A 6,000-nucleotide genomic window follows, 5' to 3' on the forward strand; every position below is an offset into this window, starting at 1 on the left:
AGTTTTAAGTTGTTTCTGAAAACGTGGTTTGTCTTTCGTTGGCGTAATTGCCGTGGGGGTTACCCCGTAGTTGAAAGTAAGATTAACCAGTTCATTCTTTATTACCCAAACCATTTCCATGATTAGTGGGGGCTTCCCCATGTGAACCACTAGACCGTATGATATCGACTACTACGCAAGTAAGTTGTGCCCTACATCAGTGTCTATCATCACTGATGGTTTGCCATAGTCCATAAGTACACGCCCGTCCGACTGGCACGGTGTGAGGTTTGTTAAACCTAATAGCGCTATTAACTAATGACCCGCTCGCCATTAGCCTCAGCGATTAAGTCGATATAAAATGAGGGACTTATGATAGGGTTTTGTCTAGTAAGTTTTAAAGTTGTTGTCCTACCCAAGGAGGACGTACGTACATAGTTCTACCCAAGGAGAATACGCAGGAATAATATTGGCATCCTACCCAAGGAGGATGGCCGTACATATCCTACCCAAGGAGGATATGTAGATTCAATTTTAAGTTCTTTAACCCATTCCCAAATCACCGGGAATCCCATGCCTTAGAAAGTGTGTGAACTCACCACGGTTTGCTCGGTTAGATTCTCAAATATAGCTAACAGTCGAGGTCGGTCAATCACGTCCTAATATAATTACCAGTTAATCATTTAGTGGTTTTCAAATAGATCACAAAGTTCCTACACGTATCTATCACATAACATGCATTACTTTGACGGTTTATGCCCATGTAACCTCCCCATCTATTCCCATTCACAATTAAACATATGATATTGCACATAACACTTTTATCGACACATAACATGTTAGATCATTCACAGATAACATATTCGACATTTAGACACGCAAATCACTACTTATGTAGTTTCAGCTTAAATATTCAAAAGCGGGCTGTTTTCGGGGATTTTAATAAAATAGTTAACTTGTTCCAAAAATTCCCAAATTTTTACAGAAGATGCTAAATGACCCAAATATTATTGTGTAAAAATCTCGGGATCTAATTCATCACCAATATTTTATTAGAAATCATTTTCCGGACTGCAATCAGATTTATCTTCTTCTAACTGCAGTCTACGGAATATTTCTTTAAAAATTCGTTGTAAGTCGGATTGACGAAATTCCAGTGGGACAATTACTACGACATCAGTGTCCATCTACTGTACAGATTTCATAGGTTGATTCGACACAGAACTCAAGTTATGACTGAATACATATCGCCCATTTTCTGCAGTAAAAATGCAGCTCTAGCTGCTGTTACGAAATGACACTTTAAAAATAGTAAACGGAGTCCAAAAATTATGATTCCGGTGCCATTAGAACCGTATTTCCTAATATCACATTTTAGACTCGAAATATTAGTTCTTCGTTGAGTTTATGACCTGTTTACAGCCTGATGACGTCGGCTGGAAATCATTACTCAGCTTGCTGTTTTGTGGTTTAAATGTTACTAAACGTATTAACAAGTGTCCGAACAACGGGTTTATCAAAAGCTTGACTAACAAACATCATATATGTATTACCAACCTTAAACCAACAAGTTTTCATCTTTATGCATCAATCATAAGTAAACTTTTTATATGTAAAATTTCATATAAACTTTTATGTTCATCTACTAGTTCTTGTCACTTTAGTGATTTAAAACATACTACACCTTTTGATCATAGAAACGAGATGAAACAAGATTAACAAGAGTGTAACAAGAGACTTACTACTAGCTTATAGCTAGGGTAGAATCTATTGGGAATATGATGGTGAAAAAGACTAGAACAAGCTCCTTAGAACGTCCTTCAAGTTGCCACCTCCATAGATTCACCTTGTAAGCTTTGAATGGATTTGTAATGGAAGAAGATGAAGATGAAAAGGGTGGGGAGTGGATTCGGTTGTGGGGGTGACCGAATGAGAGAGAGGGAGGTGTGATGAGAGAGAGTGATCTAAGTGAATGATGATGAATCTTAGAGTTCCTTACATATAAGATTGCTTCATATTTTATGGTGATGTCTACAAGCAAGGATCCATTATAGAAATGAAATAAAATCAAGTAGAATATATGAAGCATGGTGAAGATCATTTGGTGGGTCCACAAGAAAACTAAAATCGTTGGGGGGGGGGTATGTTTGCAAAAATTGTAACTAGAATGGAATTGTAAGTTATCATGTAAGTAACTTAATAATATATGTCGGTTATTTGATTTATAGTGGGTATTATGTCAAACGGGGACCACGACTAGCTAAAAATAATTACACATTGTGTTTGACAAAAATTTGGTGTCCCGGGTAATGTCCGGTTGTTCGGTCGGATACTGTTCCGTTAAAGTGTTTAATTGTACCGTAAAGTGTCTTATTTATATATTTTTGTAATGAAATAAATTTCTAACATATAGGAAAATATTCAGGATCATTTAGTCAGGTTTTCTGCATACTACTAGTATGTTAACACGCACATGTGAATATAACACAGAAATCAGAGAGCAGTTAAATATTTCCACACAGTTGTCAAGCACTTTAATTATCATCAATGAATTGTACGGAATACATGTAAATTGAGGGTTGTCACACGGACCAAAGGAATTCACCGGAGAAGATGGCCCAACAGCTATGTTTCAATGGTTTGATTCCATCGAAGTCACTCTGCGCCAAAGCGGCTGTCCAGAAAATCTCCATACCCTAAACGCAACCGGCGTCTTCCAGTCCCGAGCTCTAGACTGGTGGACGGCCGAGCGAAACACGCGCGGAAATGATGCAGCTTATGAGCTGACTTGGAAAGAGCTGAAAGCCATTATGATGGACGAATTCTGCCCTCCCCATGAACGCCAAAAGCTGGAGGACGAGTTTTGGAACATTAAGCAGAAGGATGGAGACAACGCTGCCCTGACTGCTCGCTTTAAACAACTCAGCATCATCTTTCCCGATCAAGTCAAGACGTCAGGCATGGCCATCAAGAAGTACATTCGACCTCTACCCGATTGTATTGCCGATTTTGTTCACACCGCGAAGACATCATCAATTGAAGAGACTTACTTGCTTGCCGCCGAGATCAACGATAAGCGAGTAAAAGCTGGTTTCTGGGATAAGCCCTCCAAGTCTCTTCATCAAGCCACCACTGCACCGACCGCCGAAACCGACACTGCTCAACCATCCAAGTCATCACACCGCAAGAAGAAGCACAACAACAACCACAGCTCCAGCAACAAGAACTATGCTGTCACTACCACTGCTGCCCCTCTGCAAGCCATACCGGCTCTGCCCGACATGCTCATATCATCATCCGGTGGGTCTTGCATGTCGTTTCTGCGCTCATTGCAACTTATACGGTCATTTCACTGCCAACTGTCGCTATGGTCCCCGTAACACCGCAGCTCCTGCCACTGCTCATCAAGCTCTACTCCCAGCCCCGCAAGGCCAACAAGCGGCTCAGGCACCCGCGATCAATGCTCGAGTCTGCTTTGCATGTGGTGACCCTAACCACTTTGCAAACCTGTGCCCGAACAGGGTTGTGAAGCAAGAGGCCTAGCAGCAGCAGCAACAACAAGCAGCACGCGCCAAAACCTTCAACATCAATGCTCGTCAAGCCCAGGCTGACAACAACGTGGTTAATGGTATGTTCCTTGTAAATGGTATTTATGCATCGTGTCTTTTTGATACTGGAGCCGATAACTACTTTGTGTCGTTTGAATTCGAGAAGCTCCTTAGTCGTAAACGCTCTTATCTCCCGTCGTCATTCGAAGTTGAAGTCGCTACTGGAAGAACTGTCGCCGTTAATTCTGTTCTTCGTGATTGTACTCTCGAGCTCAACAATCACATCTTCCCAATCGACCTTATTCCGATGCAGCTCGGAAGTTTTGACGTCATAGTAGGCATGGACTTTCTTCGCGAAAACCATGCTGAAGTTGTGTGCTTTGACAAGATGATTCGATTCTCGCTCGCGAATGGTGATTTATTATGTGTCTATGGCGAAACTGCTTCGAAAGGCCTCAAGCTCATGTCATGTGTCCAAACTAGCAAGTATCTCCGCAAGGAATACAGAGCTTTCTTGGCCAACATTGTAGTAGCGGAGAAGGAAAAGAAAAGGAAGACAGAAGTTAAAGACGTACCCGTGGTCCGTGAATTTCCTCAGGTGTTCCCTGATGATCTTCCTGGACTACCGTCAAGTCGTGATATCGACTTCCGTATCGATCTCACTCCTGGAGCTAACCCCGTAGCCAAAGCCCCTTATCGACTCGCGCCATCCGAAATGCAGGAACTCTCGAACCAACTCCAGGAATTACTTGAAAAAAGTTTTATTCGCCCGAGCACCTCTCCTTGGGGCACACCAGTCCTCTTCGTTAAAAAGAAGAATGGGTCGTTCAGGATGTGCATCGACTACCGGGAATTGAATAAGTTAACCATCAAGAACCGCTATCCGCTACCCCGCATTGACGATTTGTTTGACCAACTGCAAGGTGCTACGTGTTTCTCGAAGATCGATCTACGCTCAAGCTATCACCAGCTACGCATTCAGGAAGAAGGTATACCCAAAACCGCTTTTCGCACTCTTACGGGCACTATGAGTTCGTTGTTATGCCTTTTGGTTTAACCAACGCACCCGCGGTTTTTATGGATCTGATGAATCGCGTGTGTAAGCCCTATCTGGACCGTTTCATCATCGTGTTCATCGACGATGTCTTGATCTATTCCAAGTCGAAGGCCGAACACGCGTAACATCTACGTTTGGTTCTCGAGTTACTCCAGGGGAACCAACTCTATGCCAAGTTCTCCAAGTGCGAATTCTGGTTAGAAGAGGTTCAGTTTCTGGGTCACATCGTGAATAGTCAAGGTATCCATGTCGATCCTGCGAAGATTGAAGCAGTTAAGAGCTGGATTACGCCAAAGAACTCGTCAGAAGTCCGTTCTTTTCTCGGATTAGCGGGCTATTACCGACGATTTATCAAAGGATTCTCCAAGATGGCTGTGCCGCTTACCGCTCTTACTTATAAAGACAGGTCTTTTGTTTGGGGAACTGAACAAGAGTCTGCTTTCCAAACCCTCAAGCATAAGCTTTGCAATGCTCCTGTTCTCTCATTGCCCGACGGGAACAACGACTTCATTGTCTACTATGAAGCTTCCAACCTTGGTTTTGGCTGTGTTCTCATGCAACGAGACAAGGTTATAGCCTATGCTTCTCGACAGCTCAAAATCCACGAGAAGAACTATACAACCCATGACCATTACTTAGTTTTCTATTTTCAAAACTTTTTGCTACACTATTTTCAATGGCCTCGAGATCAAACATGAGCTCTTCCACCGTGTCTGCTACAACCTCTGCAACAATTGGTTCGGTGCTTCCACCACCTCCTCCGAGATCGCAAGCCTCTTTTCAAGGACTTCATTGTCTACTGTGAAGCTTCCAACCTTGGTCTTGGCTGTGTTCTCATGCAACGAGACAAGGTTATAGCTTACGCTTCTCGACAGCTCGAAATCCACGAGAAGAACTATACATTGCAAAATCATTACTTGGTTTTCTATTTTCAAAACTTTTTGTTACACTATTTTCAATGGCCTCGAGATCAAACATGAGCTCTTCCACCATGTCTGCTATAACCTCTGCAACAATTGGTTCGGTGCTTCCACCACCTCCTCCGAGATCGCAAGCCTCTTCTCAAGGAACTGAAATTCATGTGGCTCGGGATGTTATCCCCGCTCGCAATATTCAGGGATCCGGTCCTGTTTTGGCCTCTAATGAAGAAATTCTAACTTTGTTTGGTAGTGTACAGGAACAGATGAGGCAACAACAGGAGACCAACCAAATGCTGATGAGAAAGATACAACTCTTGAAATCTAGTTCAAGCAGGCCCACTGAGGATACTGTCACTCCCTTGCAGCCTAGATCTTTGAACTTCAGTTCGACAGTATATACTGAGGATAACAGGGGGAATATTGTGCCTAGCCATTCCCAGAGTCATATTCCTGAGATACCCTCTTCGATTAGGGTGTCAAATGTGAGAAATCCAGG

Source organism: Helianthus annuus, chromosome 11 (genome assembly GCF_002127325.2).
Source record: "Helianthus annuus cultivar XRQ/B chromosome 11, HanXRQr2.0-SUNRISE, whole genome shotgun sequence".
Lineage (NCBI taxonomy): Eukaryota > Viridiplantae > Streptophyta > Magnoliopsida > Asterales > Asteraceae > Helianthus > Helianthus annuus.